Genomic DNA, 25,231 nt, shown 5'->3' with positions numbered 1-25,231 from the left:
AATCCTCAAGCAAAGCTAGACATTGACCTAAATCCCTTTAGCGATCTCTAACTAAGCAGGCATTATCGAATCAACATGTTAAAGCCAATACCCTCTCTACAGCCAATCCCTTGGGGTAGAGTCAGATATCTCTGGAATTAATAGGATCCAACGCACATTAAACGCCTTCTGAGCACTGGACGTCTAGACTCATATTCCACATTAGCTAGTGAAACACGCAATAAGCGCAACTAATCCAGAAGGGATTCTAGTATTCTAAACTCAACCACCTAAAACGACCAAGTAAACCACAACTAATCTATCCCATCCTCAGAAATACAGTTCACTACTCAGACATAATCAAAGACAATAACAAAGCAACGATTGAAAACATGATGACAGATATGATGAAAGACTTAGACAAAAACTGAAAATCAAATACTTGAAAGTGAAAATACAAAGATGCAGGAGAAACACTGCGGCTATGAAAGTTGCAAAAATGTAAAAGCGAGATAAAAACGGATGCCCTAGGGAAAACCCTAAGAGGCAGTTTATATAAGCGAGAAATAAAACAAATAAGGAAACTAGATATATAGCGAATCTTCACGTCATAACCCTGCGACCGAATGTGTCATTGGCATCTGATGGGCTGAAATGAGCTTTCCTGTGATCGAGTATGTCACTGATTAAACTGGGCTTCAGGGGCTCCGTCTTACGATCGAGTGAGATGCAGTGAAGTCGAGATTGAATGGTCCAGCGACCCTGTGATCGAGTGCGATCGAGTGGATGTCATGAGGTGGTGATCGAGTGGTTCCTTCGGCTTCTCTTATCTTCTTTGTTCTCAGTTTGTCTGGTTGAGTGCAGAACGAGCAGATAGGCTTCCTTGTGATCGAGTGGTGATCGAGTGGTTCTGATGGGGTAATTCCTCCGGCTTCGCGATTGAGTGAAACTGAGCTGCTAGCTTCTCCGGGGTTGCGATAGAGTACTTTTGATGGGCGTCATTGGGCATTCTGACTTCATGTTCTGTTTTTCCTCTGTTTGAACTCCAAAAGCATCCAAAGTACATGAAAACAACCAAATATGTCATGCACATGCAATCCTAATGCAAAATCGTCCTAAATATGTAAAACACACTAAAACGACTCCTAATGAGATGAAATGTGGATGAAACAATGACAAATGTGGATCAATCTTCAACCGTAATTCATGGTGTGGCAAACCGGATAACTTTATACTGTTTAAGTAATCAGGCGTGATAATTGGATTTTTCTATGAGTCAGAATCTGAAGGATCTATGCTGTTAGCACTGAGGAATATTCTTTCTTCACCTGCAAGTTTAAATCAACAAATTAAAATATAATTGTCTTTAAAGAAAGTTTAAAACTCTAGGCTCACATATAACTGACCTTCCATCTTCTGAACCATATACTGATTGATTGTGTTCACATCATCATTGGTAGGTGATAAAATGGCTCGTTTTTGAAAGAATTTTGGATCTTCATTAACTATTAACAGTGCTGGATCCTTAAAAACAGCCCCTTTAATCTCATCATACACACCTCTCTGCTCAAGTGTAAGCATATCTATCCACTCAGCATGCTTGCCAGTCAAATATTGACGGTCATATCTCATCTCGTCTACTATCAACCGGTTGGAGTTATCAATACCTTCTCTTGTTGGCTGTGGAAATTTCTCAATCTCTGTAATTGTACCTCCGTTAAACAGCATAATCTTCTCAACTTCTTGAAGAGTGTAGTTCTTGATTTCAGCTTCTGTTAGTTCCAACTCTGAACAGAAGAATACCAATAAATGATGTGTGAATTCATATGTAACCTTACATATATATGGAATGATATGAATAAAGTTTAGACACGATCATACCCTGATTGTTATAGTCATCTCTCTTTTCTTTCAGCATATCCTGTGATAATAACTCCCATGTCTGTTTCCAAACATATTCTGGTCTAGATAATGAATCAGATAGAAGCAACATTGCAAAGAAATTCCTTAAGAAATCACCAAAGCAGAATTGACTTGCATCCACCAAACTGTCAATGTATACTTGGTCATCATCAAGAATACCACTAGCAAAACAGGCTGTTTTGTAAGATGGATAGACAACACCATTGTAGGTCTTGATATCAGCAAAACATGTGGACCTTTGACAATGTTAAGCAGAACTATTAGAAAATATTCATCTTCTAATTTCTTTGGAACATAATTTATACGTCCCAATGAAAATCCTCTTGATCTTTTGTTCCACATTTTATTTGTTCCATCCCAAGTAAAATACGCTGGAATATCTGCATATAAGATATCACGACCACGTTTTCCATTTTTACCAATAGCATCATTCCTGTTTAATGTCAACCAAGCCATGAATTGGGAATCTTGGTTGGCAATACGTTCCAAAACTTCTTTTATAGACTCTTTCCCTTTAAAATAAGTTGATTGCTTCTCTTCTACATGAAATGATAGCTGCTGCACAAGAGTTGATCTATGCTGGATTAGGAACTTAAATATCCTCCAAACTGCTTCAAAGGCTGATACATATCTGAAATTCTAATATAGAAAAGAAAGAAACTATAAATTCGATATCGGGACAATTTCTATAAATGCAAAGCTGGGAAAGACTATATAGAAAAGCACCTGCAGTCGAAATAATCTTTGATTTCGTCCTTCTTTTTCTCAGTTGGTAAGGTTTCTTCACCAGCTGCTATGCCATTGACATTCTCATTAGTCTCTATTGTTTGTGGCTTATCAGGCTCAACCACAAATGCAAATCGATCTGGACCCTTATTTATATATTTGAATAAGTACTTAATAGAACTATTCTGATTACACCACTCCACATTGATATGAGCACCATATCGAACTGACAATATCTTATTGTAAGGAACCACATACCTATTATCACATCTAAAACCACTTTTCTCAACAAAGTTATCACATTGCCTTCTTTTATAAACAGGAAACCCATCCTTACCAACCTTGGTTATCTCCTCAAACTTTTTTGGATAATTTTTCAAACACTTGCATCGACCATACATGGAGAATTCTTATTAGCTGTACCACATGGCCCATGAATCATGCAGTTCTTAATAACCTCATAGAGCCCAGGTTCCTTTTCTTTATCCGGAATCTCCGCAAAAATCATCTTGTCAATATCGTCAGCTGTTGGCAGTTTACTTTTAGAGTCCATAAACAAAAGGATGTGTGCATGTAGAAGGCCTTTTTCTGGAATTCAACTGTATACATTGCTGCGATAAGAAAACAATATTTATTATAAGTAAATGCCATCAACAGTTTAAGTACAGAATGACACAGAATTAAATTAACTTACATACATTGCTGCGATAAGAAAACAATATTTATTATAAGTAAATGCCATCAACAGTTTAAGTACAGAATGACACATAATTAAATTAACTTACATGCGACAGTCTTCCCAAGCATTTTCTTCTCAGTTAGATCATGCATGAGAGAATCTAATTTGATCTTGAAAATCCTAACAACAATATCAGGCCTATCTTCAGCAGTCAATCCTCTTTCCTTAACATATCTTGTTATCTCAGGCCACTTAGGGTTACATGTAAATGTGATAAATAAATCAGGAAACCCATAGTGTTTGCATATAGCCATAGCATCATAATAACTTTGAACCATATAGCGTGGTCCACTAGTGAATGATTTAGGAATCAAAAGCTGATTCCCTTCGTCTTCTAAATTTGTCACACCAGAATCCGCAGCTTCTTTTATGGAGTTTAAGTTGTCACATCATATCTTTGATTGATTGAACTTTATGTAAGCTAGCCGGTTAGATTCAATGGTGGTGTAAGCGTTAGAAAAAAAACTGCTGAAATAGTCTCTTGGAGAGTAGCATGGTATGCACTCTCGTGGCTTCTCTTGAATGCCGAATGCAAACCACTGACGCATACTGATGCATTTTTTCTTCTTCTTTTTGTCATTTCCTTTGTAACATTTCTCTATCCCAGGGGTAAAACCATCTTCACCATAGCAGAATATTAGAGGATATTGCAAAGCTAGATAGGAAATATAAATTGGACTAATTCTAGTAAGGTGACATGTAGTCTTTTCTTGAATAAAAATATCACGGTCAGGCATACCATTTTCGAAATCCCCTGGGATTAATGCTGCTACCTCTGATGTAGTAGGCCTAATGTAAGTCCTTTGATCTTTCTCCTTACGACCACTTGCTATTCTCTTATGGAAAGGTTGGCAGTCAGCAACTTCGAATCTGTCTCTGGCAATTCTGAAATTCTTCACATATGGATTAACTTTGTTTAACATATCCATTATGGCAGCAATTGTTTCTTTGTTCAGATTATCCTTACAACCTCCTTTAGTTGCATCATTTCCCTTTCTACAAATACAGAAAGACCATAAAATATGTTAACAAAAAAGAACCAAACTTGTTAGGTCATTGCTTATACAAACAACATTATGGTGTTGAGAATGCTAACCCGATTACAGTAGCTCTGTTATCCACTTTGCATAATCACCTTCCGAAGGTTTCAAACTGCCTATCAAATGATAGTTACCTCCTTGCAATCGAAACATGCTAGGTCCTTGACCTTTTGGCATAGATTTATCAACTTTTCCGTCAATAGAGGTCATAGCAAAAACCATGTTATATATCCTAGCATGTTTTCTATAATTCCGACCTTGTGCATCATCAGCAGTAAGAAGTTTCTTTACTAACTCTGGTGACTCTTCAAGAAAAGGTAATTTAACTAACCCTTGTCCGCAGCAAAGTGTAAATATATGGTCTTTTAGATTGCGCCTTTTGTTGATTCGCTCATCATACCACATCAATGCACCACAATATTTACACTGATAGGTAAGATCACCATGATCAAGATAAACTGAGAAACAAATAACCATAATCAATAGCCTTCTTAATAAGTTTATATAAAAGGCATGTGAATTAAAAGCAATAGTCGGATTCCATACTTAAAGGTATACTCTTTGTAGTCCTCCGACATGTTTTCTTTATCTTTACTGATTCTAATTCTTTGCTCTTTTGACCTATGGAATCTTGTGATGCTTGTTCTGTGGCAATAGCTTCATTAGATAAGATAGATGGGCAAGTTCCCATGTCTTGTGCCTCATCCAAATCCATTCTCTGTATTCTGATTGGTGAACCATCATCTTCACTGCAACTTATGTCATAGTTTTGTTCTAGTTCCTCTTCCTCATTGAGATTGATACCGTTCATCTCATCATACATTTCTTCATCACTGTTATTGTGATATGCAGTTGTGCTTGATAGTTTCACAGGAGAATGTTAAGTAGATGATTAGTCAAAACACAGAGTTGGCTAGGTTTTAGTTTATATATGAATACTTATAGATAATCATTCACCTTCAGCATTAGATTCAGAACTTGCTATAGCAAAGTCTATGTGCAGATTTTTCCTTGGCATGTTAAGTCTAATGGTGTTGACACATGAAGATTGCTCTTGGGTCAAGCACTCCGAATCATTGATACTTTGTTTGCCTATAAGCGAAAACTGTATAGCATAAATAACATGTATTAAAATATTCACAGTTTGAATAATAGTTACTAACCTTTTCTCTATCTTTTTTCAGTCTCTGGACACGTAAGCAGTGTGCCACCCATTCTGCCATGTGGCCCAACTGATGAATTGGTGATATCTCTAAGTACAAATGGAGTAGAACCTGCCATATTTATGCGTGACATTGAGATGCAGACGGAATCTGAGATCCAAGTGGCATTCCTGTTTAAATGAGATGTAGTGTTTAATACAATGAGTTGAAATATACTAATAAAAATTGGTCTTTATGAGGTACATCTAAAAGTTTTATACCTTTTGACATTTGTCTTTGTCTCGCAGATAGATTAGGGGTGGACACCTCACCTCTAACATTGGGTGAAATGTGTAACTGAGAGGTGTTGCTTACATCACGCTGCACTGTGTTCAAAACAGAACTAATGGGGACAGAACCATGAGACGAAGGTGAATTCCACTATGACATCCTAATGCTTTGAAAATATAAGTGATCGAATCTGCTTCTTTTTGGCGGATTGGATGAAGAATCAATATTTTCATTGTTTGATGTATGTTTTTTACTCATGATCCAGTTAGTTTGTGCTTCACTCGGCTATGTCAAAAATGAAGATAAAATTGCAAGGAGAGACATTTAGCATGGCCAAGGTAATCCCTTGAAAATAGTCGTCAACAAAGATTGAATTATTTTGTTAGAGTGGATATAGGACCAATGTAATTCATTTTTTGTTCTCATATTACGTTTGGTCATATATATTGTTTCCTGATTCAGTTACTCTTTACTTAATCAATCCACAATCAAAATAATTTTAATTAAGGCTAAAATATATATGTTTTGTATTAGTTATGAAATATGTAACTGAGAATCCGGAGCCACGGATGGATCTTGTTAAATAGCTATTATATTCATTTAGAGTATATAATTTTATGAACTTGCTAGAGTGCAATAAATTAGTAACTTGCAAAATGAAATAGGAGAACTGTAAGCTGAAACACGTAAAGTCAAAATAGGACAATGTATGAAATTCAAACAAATATTCCAACCATAGTTCATGAGATAAAGCAAATAGAGATAGTAATAATAATTTTGAATTTTAGAGCAAAGTAGATTGATTCTACAAATCATTGGAAGAACTAATCTGACTCCATGATTAGTTCTCTACCACATACTCAATCTTCCCATCAAACTGGCCATCTTCTCCTTCTGGAAACCAACATCTGTAACCAAAAAAACAAAACATGTCATTTTGACATTGTTAATTACTATCTAATTAACAAAAACAACTTATCTATATTTCCTTTCACATACATGTATGCTGTCACATCAAAGTCTGGAAACGATTCCTCAATGAAGACCCTAGAACATCCATGCTCACTGATTAATGCCTTCGAGGCTGTTTCATTTGTAAACAATATACATGATTAGTTATAGGGCAACGTGTTTAACATCATAAAGGAATCGGTTATAACCTATTCCATAATTTTCACTAACCCCTAAAAGTGGAGGCTCTTCAGAACCGGAGAACTGCAGTGATTGGCTCGTAGTTATAAGTTTCAAACCAATAAGTCGATAACACTTTCTCAGAAAGGACTGACACGCACTCCCTCTAGCAACACATGTTATGATCATATCACTACAACCAACCAAAAACCAAATTATCATACTACAAAATGCATTATGTTCCTAACTTACAGACTATAGCAATATTCGTATTACTTGAGAACTTACAGATTATCTTTGATTGTAAATGTCACATATCTGACCTCAAAGTCTGTTTCCCCTTCACGACAGACATATGGAAATCTTGACACAGTTGAGACACTTGATATGACTCCAATAGCATCTAATAATAACAGTATAGCAATCAAATAACTTATAAATCTTAGTACTAAGGAAATAAAATAGAGAGAAAGCATAAACTATATAGATAAGTCTTAGATTACCAGTTACATAATCCTCAGATTCAGATTCGACTTCATCAGCATAGATGAATTGGAGAGAAGTTTCATCAGATCTATCACTTACAGGCCACATTTTGGTGTGCCACATAAACTCGATTTCATAAACGTAATCTGAGTACTTAGGTATTGAAGTTGCTCTCTTCAATCGGAAGTCCTGAATGTAATACCACTTTCCTTCAAATAAGGTAGGCTTGAAATTGTATAAATAATCACGCCAAGGCACTCTAGCGTCGATTCTATTCCCCTGAATAAAAATACAAAAATATCAAGTTCTTTGGAATACAATAGAAACCAAGAACAAAAAATAGGAAACCAATAAGATTTACATAAAGAACAAACCTTCACATCACAGAGGATTATGGTAGTAGGAGTTTCAAAGATCATAGACTGATGATCCTAGATGCTTAAGATTTTCACGTATAGGACATGATTGTTACTATGCAAACATAAGTCAGGGATATAGTTTGTGTCGGCCAAATGCTGGTGTATGGATTTGATACAGATTTAAAAGTGAGGACAGATTGTCTGAAGTTAACCTACCCTTTGGCTTATATATATTTTGAATGGAGAGGAAAGTTGTAACGATTAAGTGAATCTATATGAAAGGTTTCCTTCCTCAATAACCGTTCACATCCTTTAATCAATTAAATCTTTGTCATAACAGACTTTGTAGCCAATCAAAAAATGGAATTAAAATTTGCTAATGATTGCAGCTATGTTAAGTTGATAATGATATTTAAGTATTCTGATTCATTAGCTACATGAATAAATGGTTGGTTATAGTTATATCCTTCACGGATTCTTCATATTATCTAAATAATTCAGTAATAATACTAAGTTTTTTCTCTTACTATAATGTCAGGCATTTGAAGTCGGAGAAGATAGCAAACTGCATAAAGGTAATATGATTCTTCTTTACTCTAGTAGTTTAAGTTAGCATTTCCTGTAAAACATGTTATGTTTTCTATAAGTTGGTCCACTACTTACATTCAGATAAAAGTATACATAAGCATTCAAAATATAAAGTACTCCAAGGAATTCCAACATAGAACAGAAGAAAATAAACATAGTTTATAAAGCATAGTACATTGGAATTTAAAATGGCATATCGATAACTTAGAAATTGGACTCCCCAGTCTCCATGAAAATGTCATCATCTTCATCATCTGATCCAGCAAAGTTACGACTATAAAAATAGACAAAAAAATAGACAAAGTTAATATGGAACTTTGATATACAGAAGGTTATTTATTCTGTAATAAGGCAGTAGCTTACAGATAGGTGTTTTTGTCTAATCCTCTGAAATTTGGATCAATGTAACAACCACCCACGCTTATCAATCATGGATTTCCTGTGTATGAAACATAATTTAGATTATCTGATCCATAAATTGGATATCCTAGTAGAACAATCATAGTTGGAAGGAATATGAAAATAACCTTGAAACTCAGACATTTTCCAAAAACGGAGAATAATCATCACAGGCTCCATCTTAAAATTGATCTCGCTTATTTTCTTGTACCATTTTTTATCAAACTCATCACAAGACCTTCCTATTGCAACACATTTCATGTACTGTGACCTATAACATGTAGTGCATTGAATCCATTATCCAAAAGTTCCATCCACCTAACTACAATGTATGATATTTGAGGATAAACTTACGTGGTATCTTTAATTGTGAAAGTCAGATAGCTAGATTCATAGTCACCTTCCCACTCCCTTTTAACCCACAAAATTTTGCCGATTGGAAACATACCTTCAATGATTCCCATTGCATATGTAAATATATAAAAACCAAGAATCATACAAATTAGTATTTATATCTGTAAGCCACATAGTAGTCCAAACATAGTTGAAAACAAATACTCAAGTGCTGACCAACAACAAATTGCTTCTCAACAGTAGAAGCATGCTTGATCCAGTATAAAGGCCAGCAATCAATAAACTGACATCTTTTTCTAGGAGCTACTTTATCCATTGTAGTCTTTCTTAAAAACTCAAGTTGGAACACATGGTTAGAGAATCTGTCAGTGGGTTAGCCACGATAACGTCAAAGTGTGATAGCAGATACCATTGCCCTTCTTTAAATGTTAAAATCAACACTTCTTTCTTTGCATGGAGAGGAGAAATTGCATCGATCTTGTTTCCCTGAGAAATGTTAACAAATCTAACTAAATCTTGCATGAATGTGTATAGTGATAATCAAAAATCGACAATTATAAATCTGGCCTAGCTTTTAACATAACTTCCATACCTTCTCATCAGCCAAAATCATAATATGTTCTTCTCCATCATAATTTGGAGGCCAATTCCACAAACGGAGTAGTTTAACAAATACAAACCATCTCGTCGTTCTAGGATGCACATCTGAGAAGGTCTTAAGAAATGACATTTCAGAAAAGTGTTTATATTTCTAAAATTTTTCGTTCTTGTGTGGAAGATGAATGGGATAAGAAGAGCACTTTAATATGTCATATAACTTATGCCTTCCAATTTGTCTTACATGTAATTAAATTTTTAAGAGATTTTTTGAATATCCAAAATAAATGATTACAGTTTTGAAAACAGTCAGATTCTTTATATGTTTTCAAGAACCATTGCATTGGCTTGTGTTTTAAATTCAGCTTTCACCATGAATAACTCTGTTATATCACATCCATCTTTTTATGATATAAGTATACAACATTTGGTTTAAATCGATTTGAGTTTTATAAATTGTCCTATTTTATTTTGCAAGTTACTAATCTAGTTTTTCTAAAATGGTTAAAATTCCTGTTAGTGACTATGATAAAACTAATCAAATAAGCATATATTAATAGTAGATCAACAAAATAAGAAGTTCAAATAGAGACTTAAGTTTAAGAAATATCCAAGGAACCACAACATAACTAAAAGAATCATAGGAAAACAAAGCAGAACAACAATCCATTAGTTCTGACAAGAACAGAAATAAGAACACTGCTTTAGTTTTAAATTACATAGTCAATCTTCCCATCAAGCTGTTCGTCATCTTCATAGGCATTCCAACCACTGTAAGAAAACAATCAAACTCAATTTACTTGGATAAAGTATAGGTTTACTTTTTTTTATAGTAAATATAAACTACTCGATTTCACATACATGTAAGTCTGAAGATCATAGTCTGGAAATGCAAGATCAATGAATACCCTAGAACATCCATCCTCACTGAATAAAGCATTGGATCCTATAAGAGACTTCAAAATCAGTATTGATATATACTTGAAATTTTGGTTTGATAACAATGAATCTATGAAAGCGCCTACTTATAGATGGATTTTAACTAACCTTTGAAATCATGAACTCTCCAGAACCGGACCACAACAACAATTGGCTCAAAGTTATAAGTGACCAAACCAACCCGTCGATAAAACTTGATCAAAAATGACTCACAGGATCCCTTTAGCTACACATGTGGTGATCCTATTACTACAACAAACAACAATCTAAAGAAACCAATCATCAAACAATTCTGTTCCTTACAAATCTACATGTCTCAAAATTACACAGGTAATGTAACTTACAGATTGTCTCTGATGGTAAACTTCACATATCTGGCTTCATAATCAGTTTCCCCTTCACGATAGACGCAGGGAAACCTCGCAACAGTAGAAACACTCGATATAATTCCAATAGCATCTTACAATCAAAATAGTTAAGTCAGAGTCTGTAAATTTTCTTTATGCAATAACTGTAACTATAAGAACATTACTATGAAAAACTTAGTTTACCATTAACATAAGTGTCAAGTTCATATTCGACCTCATCAGAATGGATGACTTGTAGAGAAATCTGAGTCGACCTAGGACTTACAGGCCACATTGTGGTTGGCCAAATAAACTCGATCTCATAAATAGATGATGAATACTTTGTTGTTGAAGTTGCTCTCTTCAGAAGGAAGTCTGCCATGTAATACTACGTTCCCTCACGTAGGGTAGATCTAAAATTATACAAATAATTTCGAGAAGGTACTCTAGCATCAATTATGCATCCCTGAACAGCATAAACAAACATACTTTAGATTATGAACAGGATTCAGAAACAAAAAAAATGAAAACTTCACAAGTAGTTGAATTATGAACTCACATTCTCATCACAGAGAATCATGGTTGTCGGTTCACCATTGTTGACAGCCTGATGGTTTCAGAGGCTTAAGATCTTCAAGTAGAGGACCCAGTTGGTCCTCTCGAGATTAAAATCACGGATATAGTCAATGGTACCCATTAGGTTTAGTTTTTTAGAAAACTGGTTACAGAGAAACTAAAGAGAGGAGAGAGTTTTATTTTTTAACCAAAGGTATCTCATATATATAGACAGTGAAAGGATAGGAAAGTCGGAACGATTGAGTTATGTATATTTCCTAATTCCATATAATATAAACACTGTAAATAAAATGATAATATCGAGATTATGAATAACCGATCCTTGATCCAATCAAAAAATAGAAACTTTCTTTGTGCTAATGATTGCATATATTACATATCTTTCGACTTCAGATTACAATCATTATTTTGTAAAAACTATACAAATTATTACTGCGTGTATACTAACTATTTACATTTGTTTTCAGGAATTCAAATATTTGAAGTTCACTATGAGCATAAGGTAAATATCCTCTTTCCATGAATATTCATACTTAATTTACTATAAGATTGATTAATCATGCATAAGTTAAAACTTTTATATACATTAGTTTAATTATAGGCATAACCTTCATTAGCTAATGGTTACTAACATTAGCTTGATTATAGGCATAACCTTATAAATTAGATAATAATCAAAACCAAGAAAAGTAAACAGAAACATATTAATATCAACGTATAAAGAAACAAATCCATCTTAGAACAAAAAGTAATAAACTTAAACAATTGTTTGGAAACCAAAACCAAAGCAATAACTTCTAAAACCAACAAAAACATGAGTCATGGATCAAGACAACTTGAAAACATGTATAGGCTTAGTAACCACCTTATTTGGAGCCTTCTTGACTACCACCTGAGGTGTCTCGTGTCATTTCACACCCTGATAACACTGTATTTTACTCATTTTAGGTGTATGTTTATCATCATTCAGCTGTGCATTTGCTCATTGTAGCATATCATTTTGCACAATTTTAGCTTATTTTGCATACTTAGGCATCTAGGATCATCCTCCATTCGCATTGCATGTTTTGGTGTGTTTTCAGGTGCAGAAGGAGCTGAAAAGGACTTCACTCGATCTAGGCAGCTACAGAAGAGGTATCATTCTACTCGACCTCTTTACTCGATCTAGGATGCAACAGAGGAGGCTGCAGTTTACTCGACCCTCTTACTCGATCAAGGCAGCCTCAGATGAAGCAGCAGATTGATCTACTCGCCCCTCCTACTCGATCCATTTACTCGACCAAGGGTGACCAACTCTACAAAACATGTTGAGCTATAAAAACGTCTTCGGATCCTCCTCATTCCCCACTCAACCAGACATCTGAGCATACATATAGGAGAGGAAGAAGCATCTACTCAACCAATTGATCACTTGGAGCATAGACACAAAGGCGCAGACTTTGCAGCACCCTCTTTACTCGATCCCCAAGATCGAGTATTCGCCCAAACCGGCTCAAGTCTCTTGTCTTCTAGTGAATCTAGGGTTTCAACATTTTACTATAAATAGATCACTTAGGGGTTTGTCCAAAGGATCCATCTTTTATCCTTTAGTTTTTCTTTGTGTTTATGAATCTTAAAACCTTAATTACTCTTAATTTATTTCGTTTCTGCATTTATTTCTTTGAGTAGAGTTGTTTAGCTTGTTTAGATCTACATTTTGGTATGATTTTAGTAATTTCTGGGTTTGTGTTCTTGAGAATGTTGCTTGAGTAGTGATTAGGGTTCTTGAGGATGGATTAGATTAGGGTAATCTCTAGGTTAGTTAGGTGGTTAGAGATTAGGTTAGAACCCTTCTGGATTCGCTTGGCCCCTATGCAGTTTTCGCTGGCTAATGTGGAGATTCGATCATAGACGTCCAACGTCCAAAAGACATTCAAATGGATGTCTGATCTACGAATTCCAAAGATATGTATACTCGACCAAGACATTGGCTTGTCTGCTTATTGGCTTTGGTAGATTGTTTCTTAAACTCTACTCTGCTATGTTTCATCAACGACAGTTGAGATTAGGAAGTGGTAGAGTTATGGGGGTCTCTGTCACGATAGTGGATTGACCCGGTTTTTGAATCTATCGTCAATGGTATCTACCTTTCGCCTATTAGCCATCTGATGAATCCTAGAGTTGCCCTTATCAATGAATCCATCCTTAGGACTTCTATTAGATTTATTTGTATCCCCTGTTGATTGCACTTTTATCTACCTGTTATTTGTATCCCGTGTTGATTGCATTTTAGTTCTGCCTGTTGGTTCTACTCAACCCAATGATCGAGTAGGGCTCTTAAGTTCTCATTTTTACTTGTTTGAATCCTGACCTAGGATTGTTACTAGAAACCCACTATCATTATAATCTGGCTTGACTTAGTTGCTTCTGTACACGTCTTGATTGCTAGCAATAACAGTGGACTGGATTGACACCCCCTATAGCTGCATCGACATGTTAGTTTTTGTAGGGGAATTGAACTGAACCTCACACACGTTTAACATAAGTAGGCCTAAAAAACTTGCTTATCACACCCTTCCCTTTATCTGTAATTCCAGCACCTTCAACCATCTCAGTTATCTCTGCATTCTTTACCTCCTTAATAGCGAGTTCATCATTAAACTCAGGTTCAGATTTCTCCAAATCCAACGGCTGAACACAAAGCTTTTTGGAACTGGATGATTGTTCCGAGTTTGTCAACTTTGTAGCATAAACACGCTAAGATGATGGAGTAACTCAGTCTGAAGTCTCTTGGCTCGAAGTTAACATAAGACACTGTAAACACGAAAACATAGTTTAGAAAAGTTTCATTGATAAAGTTTCGTTTACACCTGATTTGTTAAGGATAACATGTGTAGAATCATACATGGTCCCTAGAACCAATGGATGAAGGATTGACAGAGTGGTCTGAGTCTTCGAGGACCTCATCACCACAGAGACCATCGGTAGACAATAGCCTTGTGACCTTAAAAGAATCCTTACCATCCCATATGTTTTCTTTCTCAACAGAGACCAGAAATAGAAAAGTCTTCCCAACCAAATTTCTTCAACCGTCAGGGATATCATTTGGATCCTCAATCTAAATAGTAAGACCACAAATTGTCAGTTAGCCAGTTTATATACTCTTGCAACATATTAGATTCCACAAACATAAGAAGATAACTATTTCGATTGTAAGTATACCTCATTAAAAGAGCCACCTAACATGGATGTACATGATTCACGAACCATGTCTGCACAGATGGTATCAAACAGGAGACAGGAGGCATTTGGTTTCACCACTGCCATCCATGACTTTCACATAAAGCATGTACCTTAAATTATATCAGGGTCAATTAATGTGTGCATTTGCTAGTTGAGTTAGAACTTGTTATAAACTGTGAGGTATACTTACTTGGCTTGCACATTAGTGACTGCATTCTTGCAGAATGAAGTTGTGTTTTGATGACTTCAATAAAGTTATGTTAACACCAGCATGAATGTGAGTCACTTTTTTGTTGCAATTACGACAACTAAAGTAATACCATGACCAATCCAAGTCAAGAGCATAGATGGTGCAGACAACCCTAACCTTTCCAATCTGAAATGAAAAATTTATATAAATCTGTATATGATAACTCAAATTTATAGTACATGTAAATTAAGAAGTCAAACCTCCATAGAATGAAGCAGATCACGGATTGACTTCCTCTGATACTACGAACAGTCATCATCCTGTTTCACAGTAACCATTTGAAACTTTGGAACACTCTCACGGAAAGTGAGAGAAAGACCATCAGCTGGTAAGCTATTCAATCACATCATATAAACGGAATCAGAACAACATTCCATTATCAAATAAACAAATTTTAAAGAAAACAGACCGAGAAACAAAAGCTTGAACTTCAGGGAAATCCGGGTTGATCTGGACTTGAGATGCATCAAAAGAGTTTTACAAAGTTCTAACTCCTACATACATTATAAATTTAATTTTAGTTATTATAATAAATGTTATAATCAATGAGTAGAATCAAGAAAGTTAAGAGTAGACATGTACCTTTGTAAGACTTAATCTTTGCAAATCTCAGAACACAAATAACCATTTGACCATCAGCAGATTCACATGTACTAAAAACACTCTGAGCAAATGCTCCCCATAAAGTACAGGACATTCGCTCAGCACTAAACCAAACAATATATCAGAGATATTGCCTACCAAATTACATTCTTGAGGATTTAAAACATAGGTACATAGACTTACGTGTCGTCCCTTAATTCGAAGTCAAGCTTTGTGGTAGGTTTGTTGTTAGCCTCCAGAATCTCAAGTTCACATACTTGCTAACCAAGTCCTTCTTAACTGATGCATGAATCTTGACACCCTAGTATAAACAGAAAACATATAATTAGCACATGAAAATAACATAGTGCATATTTGGTAGCATTCAAATGCCTCAAAAATGTATATTTAACTTACTTGTGAGTCTGCCAACTCTAACTCGAGTGTTTCACCAGTCATGCTAGTGTATTGACGCCAAGAGTGAAGCACCTTCACTTGGACACGCCATGAGTTCTTGTATGGTCGAACATCTCTCAGGAAAGCAAAAGAGGCAGCCATTTGAAAGGTAAGCAAAGTTTCTTATTTTAAAATGGAAAGATTTCTTGATAGACTGCAATGTGTAGAAATGGTATGCAATATAGAGTATATTTATAGTGTTGTGAGATTGTATAGGATTTTAGATTATAGAGTAGGCGTAATCTTTTTCGAATCAATCTGTGAATATTCTCTGCAAATATATGAAACTGGATATGCGGCTTGATCAATATCATTATATTGAAGTCGATTGAATATGTTAAGTAGATACTAGCATATCTTGAATGTAACTTCCAAACATAGTAGATACGGATTTGATTGTTTTGGTAACTACATTTCAAATAAGCGTCATCACAGGACAGTGAATATAAATGGTTTGAAAGATATATAGTTAGAATATAATGAGCTTGATTCGATTGGAATTATAGGTAATGATAGCATTTCAATGGTTTGATAGATATATAGTTTGAAAGATATTACATCTTGGTTGTCGACAACAAGCATACACTTCATCGCCCAGAGGAGAGCTTCCACCTCTCCATGTAATGGAGATAGACTTCTTCTGAAATTGGCAACTCCCATGGTTGGTGTCTCTCCATTTGATGATGTACAATACCATCCTAAGCCGAAAAACTTGTCGTTATCTTTCTAAGATCCATTCACAAAACACCGATATCCTGAATAATTGTTTTCTAATAGAAAATGCCGCAATCAATTATGATTTTCCAAATTGAATGAACCATGAGTTTCATTGTAAAGTTCAAGTTGAGCGGACTTCCACGAGTCTGACTCTTTTTCCACCATGTGTATGATCTCTAGAGGATCTTTATCCATATGTTCAACGATTTTTTCATTCCTTACTTTCCAAATATACCAAATTATCCATGGAAATGAAGATTATTCGAATTTCGAATGTATGTGCCGAAATAAATGATCTAAATATGCATAAATAGATGCATAAGGAAATTTTTATGGGACCGTAGGTATCTGTGAAAGTGCCCAAATCTTACTCGCATGATGGCATAAGAAAAGCGTGTGGTTAATGGTTTCTTCTAGAGCACCACATCTGCTACATCCTTTCTCACAATTTATACCGCGTTTTCGTAGATTGTCTGTTACTCGTACACATCCCGCTAAAATATGCCACAAAAAGTGACATAACTTGGGCGGACACTGTACTTTTCATGAGTATGCTTTTAAAACTTTGATGTCTAGGCCAATAAAAGAAGAGTTATCATCCAAAGTCTTTAACCGCGCCGTATGATATCCAGATTTAACTGTATATTTTCCAGATTTTGTGAAATGCCAACCAAGGATATCTTCCTTAGTTAGACACACCCAAGTCCAGAGCACATTTTAGCGTGACATCTTCTGGATCGGTAATCAGACTGATATTCCAGAAAATATCCAAGATAGAAATATTGGTAAAGATGGAGTCGAAGGTGAGCATAAGTTTGAAAAGAATACAAATATAAATGAGAATAAGAACGAGATGAAGATGACAAAGCTGATGATTTTAAGGAATATCAAATTTCTCGAAATGTTAGTGATTCTTAAAATTGGGAAAAGGTTGATATAATAAACTAAGATATTTTTTGGTTAAGAAAAGCCAAGTGACAAGGCTTTCAACTAATTATTATTTTCCAAAAGATCGTATTGGAAGATGTTTATCTCATTCATCTTACATCTGAGAAATAAGTAATAAAGATAATTAGCAAAGTAGGCAAATTTCAGTTGACTCAAAAATAAAAATATGATCTTTTGTTTTTCTTGTAAGTTAGCATGCAATATTTCATTTTAATCAGTTAGCAACTTTTGGATACAATGACTAGAGAAATGTTTCATAAATGCTCAAAGAACATGAAAAAGTCATAAGCATACCATGTATGATTGTAACGCCCGTGAACCGGAAAATCGGTTAGAGTTTGTGTTTAAATCGTCCAGTTTAATCGGTTGGTTTAATGGAAACCCTAGAGTGTGCCTATAAGAGAAGGAAACTCAAAATTAGGGCTTTGGCTAGCCACTTTTCGTTCTATAAAGGAGAAAAAGAGAGAGAAGGAGAAGGACAAGAATCGTTAGGGTTTAGAAGGAAACAGTTTCGACATATCAAATCGTTGTCAAAGTTTCGCGAGACACGTTTTCTCAGACGCGAGTTAGGACCAGCGGGATTGTAACTGAGATCGTGCTCTTGTGTGGTTTCTGATTGGCACGAGATTTCGTGGGAAGCTTCGTGACGTCTAAGGCTAGCTTTTCACCAAAGGGATTTGATAGTTAACAGACGTTTCTGGACTGTTTCAAACGCATGGAGAGTCTCTCCTTATTGTTATAATCAACTTGTTAAGGTGAGTGCGTGACCATGAGCATATCTGAGCGATTGGTTTGTATGACTTGTTTTGTGTGATGATTTGTAGGTGTGGTGATGTGTTTTTGGGTGAACTGTTCAATGACTGGTTTGTTATGTTTTATTTGTGGTTATAACCTTTATTTGATTGTGTGTATAGCTCGTAGATGGGAGGATTGCCTCACTATGTTTTTATGATAATACTTACGCATCTCATTTGTATTGTTGATGCAGGTAAAGGCAAAGTGTGACTGTGGATCGTGGCAAGATAGAGAGGATGATCTAGGCACTCGCTGTGATGTTATCGTCGCCGCGTTTTATGTTATCGCTAGGTTGTTAGTTCTGGACAATTGGTTAGGACTTTCACCTAGGTTGCTTGTTTTATGGTTCTTGAGATTTAGATTTCTATTGTGACAATTGTTGGTTAATTAATGAAGTGCTTTAATCGTTTTCGATGTTTATTCGCTATTGTTGTTGATGAGTGCTGCTAGGTAGATTAGTGAGTATGGGATCACTAGCTAACGGTTGTAAAAAAAATTGGGATGGGTTGTTTCAATTTAGTAGCAGAGCGATCACGGTTATAGGATGTGTAGAAAAATTAATTAATGGATTATTTTCCTGATGATTGATGCGGGATGAGCTAGGGTGTTAGCATACTGAGGATTGATTATGGAGTGTTTAGTCAATTGTGTGTTGTTGAAGTCCTAGTATCATCCTCTCCGAGCCTGAAATGAGATTCCACGGTAAGTTTTTTATGATATATTTGTTTGTTCCAGTTTCTTAGCTTTCTGTTCTTGGGTAGCTCAGATGGCTAGAGGAGCTGGAGTTTGTGGTCGTGGACGTGGGCTTAGTCGTGGTCATGATTGCGGTAGTGGACGAGTCCTCGAGGGTACCGACGAGAATGATGTCCATAGTGCCACAGTTGAGCAAAGTGTGGGTTCGCAGCCTGAGTCTGTGGAGCCTGGGGCTAGGGACGGTCTTGGTGCCGATATAGCTGGTGCAGCCGGAGTGGGGGTTGGTGGAGCTGATGTCGGTGCCGGTGTGCATGTTGTTGGTGCTGAGGGCCCAGGAGTGATGGGTGCCGCAGCCGGAGGAGCCCAGGTTCCAGAGGTTGGCTTGGCGGACCTACTGAGACAGTTGTTGGAGCGGTTACAAGGTGTGGTACCAATGCAGGCTTTAGTTGTGCCTCGAGTGGCGGAGGTGAAGCAGAGGGTTGTGAGAGATAGAGAATTGCGAGCTTGTTTTAAGTCACTAAGCTTGACTCTTACAGAGCTTAGTTTGAAAAAAGGTTGAAGAGAGGAACAAAGAAATCCTCATCTTCAGTGGTTGAATTTTCAGTGCCTGAATCATACTCTGCATCCTCTCTTGACATATGGAAGGATGAGTACTCATTTGATCTTTCTTCAAAATAAGCTTTTTTCTGAACATTAGAGTAGTCTTCTTCTTCTGAACCAGGCTCCTTTGACCAATCCTCAATTTCAAAACTGGTGTAGCCTTTAACCATTTCTTGAAGTTCTAGAATGGTGTTGTTTAACTCTTCCATCTTATGAGTTAACTTTCCAATTGTATCCTCCTGAGCTTTATATCCAATCCAAAACTCTAGGAGTTCTTCAGCAACATAATCAAGAATCTAGTGTTCTTCTTCAACAGAGGGGTTGGTGGGCAGTTTAGGCACTCCTAGAGAATATATCGGAATAGGAATTTCCTTCTCACTCAACAACTTGCTCTCTAAGCTTCTTTCCTCTAAGTGAACTCCTTTCTAATCTTCTGGTGCAAACCATTCTGTTGTGAAATCTTCGTCCTCTTTGATAGCTAGTGCAGTTTCCATATTCTCTGGATCAATACTCATTGAATACTTATTAACTCTTTTTTCAAACATCCATAGTTGATCTTTCAGCTTCATCACCCTTGAAGATAATCCCTCTATGACTCTGCTTTGCCATTTAAATATTTTTCTCATCTCATACCAGTCATCTTCTGTAAGATCTTCAGTCTAAGCTAACCTTTCAATTGCTCTCTTCTTGTGGTCAAAAGTTCTCTTCAACTTGCTGAGTTGAGAAGTATAGCTAACTCTTGGTGGGGTTCCAGCTTCTGTTTCTTCATCAACATCCATGTTCTGAATCCCAAAATTCTGACCTCCTTTTGTTGATTCCCTAAAGCTTTGCTAATGTCAAATCTCATCTTGATACTCTTTTCAAGGCTTAGATCAATCTTTCCATTCCTAACATCTATGACTGCTCCAGCTGAAGCTAAGAATGGTCTGCCTAGGATCAGGGGATCCTTTCCCTCTTCATCTATGTCCAATACCACAAAATCTGTAGGTATTTCAACATTTCCAATCTTGACAGACAGATTTTCTATTCGACCATGTGCATGTGCAACAGAACCATCAGCTAAGAGTAAGGCTAAGTTGCAGAACTTGTATTCCATGATCCCTAGCCTTTTAGTTGTAGAGTGGGGCATAAGGCTAACAAATGCTCACAAATCACAAAGGCACCTATTGAATGTCAATGATCCTAGAGAGCATGTCAGAGTGAATGAACCAGGATCACCAAGCTTTTTTTGGATGACTTTCTTCTTGTAAGCTTCTTGAGTGATGACTCTACTAATCATCTCTTGATTCTGATCCTTCTTGAGTTTTTCTCTTTTGAAATGTTTTTCAGAGTGATGAGTATTCAGTAAAGGTGTGTGCTCTATAGTCCAGATGAATTGTTGGATGACAAGTGCATCAATTTGAGTTGAATCCCCCCCTTCTTGAATCATATTGTCCTCAGTAGTGGGAGTCTGATGACTTGGTGGAGACTCATCTTCTTGGTGGATGTTGATAGCATTTGCAGTAGCATAGTCCTTAGGATTCTGAACTACTTTCCCTGGAAGTTGCTGAGGATGCTTCGGAGCAGAGGTTGATGCAAATTGACTCTCCACATACTTGACTTTGGAATTCAAAGCTTTGAACTTGACATTTAGATCGTTGTAAGAACAATCGATCTTGTTGTGTAATTCAGCTATATTCTTTTCAAAAGCCATAGCTCCAGTAGCTTATCCTTGAATGATCTATTGAATAAGTATCTTAATTTCAGGATCTTGAGCTGCTGGTGCTTGTTGTGGTTGTTGAGTGAACCCTGGTGGTGGATTTTGCTATCGGTAGCCTCCATTAAACTGTTGTTTAGGGACATAACCTTGGTTGTACTGAACAAATGGCTTAGACTGATTTTGTTGTGGTGGATACACTTGATCTTGGGGGTTAGCTACATTAGTGCTTCTCTAGGAGAGGTTTGGGTTGGGCTTGTAGTTGTTGTAGCCCTTGTTGAACCCTCCTTGGTTCTGAATGTAGCACAGCTCTTCAATTTGATCATTCCCCCCTTCTTGCATTTGGAAGTGCTCTTCATCAGTGATGTAGTGTATATGCTTCTGCTGAGCCAGCAACAGCTTGTCTAGCTTTTCATTCAGAGCCTTGATATCTTTCCTCTATTTATCCTCACTACCTCTAGTTCCTCTCTCTGAGCGATCATAGTCTTCATTGTAGCACCCATTAGATTGTGCTAGATTTTTGACTAACTCCCATCCTTCTGCGACATCCTTGTTCAGGAAGTTTCCATTTGAGGCAATGTCGAGTAGCATTCTGATTTTTGGTAAAGCTCCTCTGTAGATGCTCAGTAATGAAGCCTTCTTGAAACCGTGATGGGGACATTGAGTGGTGTAGGTTTTAAACCTCTCGCATGCTTCACAGAACGTTTCATTGATCGTCGGAGGACCATCGTCCCGGATTCTCTGCGTTTACGAGATCTAATTCAAGGGTTGCGGGCTGACCTTTCCTCTACCCGAAGCCCTTGTCCGATATCTAGCCGCCCTTGAAATTGCGCTGCCCCAACTAACCCCCAACTTTCTCCGAACCATTTTAGGGCTCATCACCGTAGCGGCGGAGGCTGGGTACATTATTGGAGTTCCCGAATTGAACGAGCTTCTTAGTGTTAGTGTTCATCAAAGAAAGTTTGTTATTTCTCGGCATACCCAAATGCCAACAGGAACCTCACACAACTCCCGAACAAAGACGAACACTAGCATCATACCTGGTTCTTCATAAAGAAGACCCCTGCTTCGATTGGGAGCCTTTCCGAAGTGCTTCCATCGAAATGGTCCACGAAACCTGGTAGAAATTAGGGCAGAAATATATTTGCCTTTTGTTTGCTTACTCATTTTTCCTTAACCCGAACTGTTTGTTTTACCTTTTGCAGCTTTCATTGCTCTTACCCTTCCGACCGAAGAATTTATCGAGCTCTTCAAAGTTGTTATCGAAGGCGAAACCCTTTGGAATTCGTTTACCCTCAACCGGTTTATCAAAGCTAACTGGAATCTCAGAATGAGTCCCCCTGGACAACTCAATCATCTTCCACCGCCTCCTCCCATACTCCACGGGACTTCGGCCCGGGCTATCGCTTCCCGGTGCAAAACTTTGGCTAAGCCGATGGCCAAGGCTTGTAAAGCAAACAAATCGTTCCTCACGTCCGTGATTGACAAGAAGGAATACAGCAGGACTCTGCTGGTTGATGATGGCAGTGCCGAAGGGGCCAAATCTGTCGGTGCTTTCAGACCTACTCCTCACCGTGAGGGTCGTCGCGGTCGCTTACCTCGAAGAGATCGATCTCCCTGTCGTAATTCTCCTCGGCCTTTCTCCCGAGGTGGGTTGAGCAGCGAACCAATTGCTGACTTGATTCAAAAGAAGAGAGAGAGACCAGCTCGTGGTAGTTCTTCTCCTCGGAGGGATAAATCAAAGGCTTAGACTGATCGCTCTCCTCGATCATCTCCTCTATCTCGATCGATGGGTCCTCCTCCACCTGTCATTGTATCTCCTCCTCCTCGCCCAGTAACGAGAAGACTGATCGGAGTGTGACTCTTTGACAAGAAGATGCTGAGCCTCGAGACACTCCTCCCAAATCAAAGGCCGTTCTCGTTCCCTAAACCAAAGGTTCGGACGATCTCTCTCTCTCTCGGGTTAAGGACTCAAACGATCTCTCTTTCTCTCTCGTCTTGGACAGATTTTGGAGTGAAGGCTTCTAAGGTTTAACTAAGTGGGTTATGGCTCTATTTATAGGGTGAGTGTAATGACCCCCGTAAGGACATCGGCCACCGGCAAGAGTCCGAATTTTTGCAATTTGCCTGAATGCATGGCCAATTGACCTTAGGTGCCCAAAACCAAATTGAATATTAATGTGCAAGTTTGGGCAAGAATATGCACGAATGGGCAAGTTTGGGCAAGAACGGGCGTGCCACGAGCGAAAGCTTGTTCCGCCGGGCGTTGACCGACCATTGACCGCGCCAAGGACGGGTGGCTCGGCTAACTTGGGGCTCAAGCAAAGTTGCTTGGAGCCGAATTTTAGTTGCTTGGAGCCGAATTTTAGGAGGCCACGTGTCACTCATCCGCTTGAGTAGCAAGCGTGTCATCGTGGGTAGATGACATGTGGATTGGTAACTCGCTCGTACTCTTGACACGTGGACATGCTGACTCGCCATTCCCTTGCCTTTAAAAGCCCAACTCGACCCCATTTGATTTGTGAAGAGAAATTTAGCGGGAGTGAGAGGCTGCCGAGTTTAAACCGTCCGTCCGATCCATGTTAGGGTCCCATAGTCGAGAACTCTGCCCGAATCGTTAGAAGCTTTCTGTTGGTTACTGAGTGAGTTCTGGATAATGGTTTAAGTTTCATAATCATATTCTCATGCATTCTTGATTGATTTCATGAGTTATATGAATTGTGTTAATGGTTATATTAGATTGCATATGTGATCTTTAGATTCTTATGCTATCCCTGGCCGAGTGTCTACACGACGGTGTAGCGTTTGGTAGTGATGCTCCGGTTGCATACCTTTGTGGTTGTAACGCGGGAGATCACGGGAGTGTGTGTTTGGTATTAGATTTGAAGGCAGCATATCGGGCCCTATTTAAAAGATTTAATAAAACTGGAGTCTTAATGCATTGCATATTTATGTAGTTGCTTCGGCAAGCTACATTTCGTTGCCATTCTATGCTGCGTGTTTCATGTTGGGTATTTGGGTTGGGGTAAACTAATGTTTGCTGCAGGGAATCCCGAGCTCACTTAGTAATCTTAGATTACTCATGATTCTACTTGTTTTGCAGGAAACCCGTAGTGGGAAATAGAGGGCGTGGTGGACATTAGGAAACCTGAAGTAGTTTTGTGCCTTTTGTAAAACAAGTATGTTTCTATTATGTATCGTGCTTTTGGCGCTAGGCCCTGGCCATGAAACTTATAAATGTTTGGTAACATGTTGTGTAATATTTATACTTATGAAATAAATTGGGTTTTCTTGTACAAATTGCGAGTAATGATTGATAATGACTTAGTCCGAGTCGGCACAACATTTAAATATCGCGAGGGTTGGCAAGCCTAAACGATGTTTAAGTGGGAGAGTGGTCGTCAATACACCGGCCAAGGGTTGGGATGGGTTCCCGAACCTCAGTTGGATATTGATGATCAATCTCAATGTGGCGTTTTCGAGGCGCCCGTGACTTGTCCGGTCATAGAGCGTCTCGGGGGCGTTACAATTTGTGGTATTAAAGCATGGTTAATGATGCTAGCAGGACTCGCGCAAAAGGCATTTAGGGTAATTCGGTCTGTTCACCATTATTAGGTAGATGGGTTAAGTTGACCTTGGTTGAATGGATGCAGATG

At 37.5% G+C, this 25,231-nt stretch overlaps 8 pseudogenes across 8 annotated transcripts; 1 reads left to right on the top strand and 7 right to left on the bottom strand.

The window, feature by feature from the left end:
• Nucleotides 1-707: 707 nt before the first annotated feature.
• On the bottom strand, nucleotides 708-5,591 carry AT2G10240 (annotated as a pseudogene; the record flags this gene model as incomplete). Its single annotated transcript has 1 exon — nucleotides 708-5,591.
• Nucleotides 5,592-6,694: 1,103 nt separating this feature from the next.
• AT2G10237 lies at nucleotides 6,695-7,888 on the bottom strand (annotated as a pseudogene; the record flags this gene model as incomplete). The annotated part of the gene is made up of 1 exon: nucleotides 6,695-7,888.
• A 726-nt stretch (nucleotides 7,889-8,614) lies between these two features.
• AT2G10234 lies at nucleotides 8,615-9,853 on the bottom strand (annotated as a pseudogene; the record flags this gene model as incomplete). The annotated part of the gene is made up of 1 exon: nucleotides 8,615-9,853.
• A 732-nt stretch (nucleotides 9,854-10,585) lies between these two features.
• On the bottom strand, nucleotides 10,586-11,737 carry AT2G10232 (annotated as a pseudogene; the record flags this gene model as incomplete). Its single annotated transcript has 1 exon — nucleotides 10,586-11,737.
• A 1,914-nt stretch (nucleotides 11,738-13,651) lies between these two features.
• AT2G10230 lies at nucleotides 13,652-16,228 on the bottom strand (annotated as a pseudogene; the record flags this gene model as incomplete). Its single annotated transcript has 1 exon — nucleotides 13,652-16,228.
• Nucleotides 16,229-16,685: 457 nt separating this feature from the next.
• On the bottom strand, nucleotides 16,686-17,528 carry AT2G10226 (annotated as a pseudogene; the record flags this gene model as incomplete). Its single annotated transcript has 1 exon — nucleotides 16,686-17,528.
• Nucleotides 17,529-19,352: 1,824 nt separating this feature from the next.
• Nucleotides 19,353-19,838, top strand: AT2G10223 (annotated as a pseudogene; the record flags this gene model as incomplete). The annotated part of the gene is made up of 1 exon: nucleotides 19,353-19,838.
• A 264-nt stretch (nucleotides 19,839-20,102) lies between these two features.
• Nucleotides 20,103-22,316, bottom strand: AT2G10220 (annotated as a pseudogene; the record flags this gene model as incomplete). The annotated part of the gene is made up of 1 exon: nucleotides 20,103-22,316.
• Nucleotides 22,317-25,231: the final 2,915 nt, after the last annotated feature.

The sequence above is a fragment of the Arabidopsis thaliana genome, chromosome 2 (assembly GCF_000001735.4).
Source record: "Arabidopsis thaliana chromosome 2, partial sequence".
Taxonomy (NCBI): Eukaryota; Viridiplantae; Streptophyta; class Magnoliopsida; order Brassicales; family Brassicaceae; genus Arabidopsis; species Arabidopsis thaliana.
The sequence above is the reverse complement of the archived record's forward strand: the minus strand, read 5'-3'. Positions and strand labels throughout refer to the sequence as shown.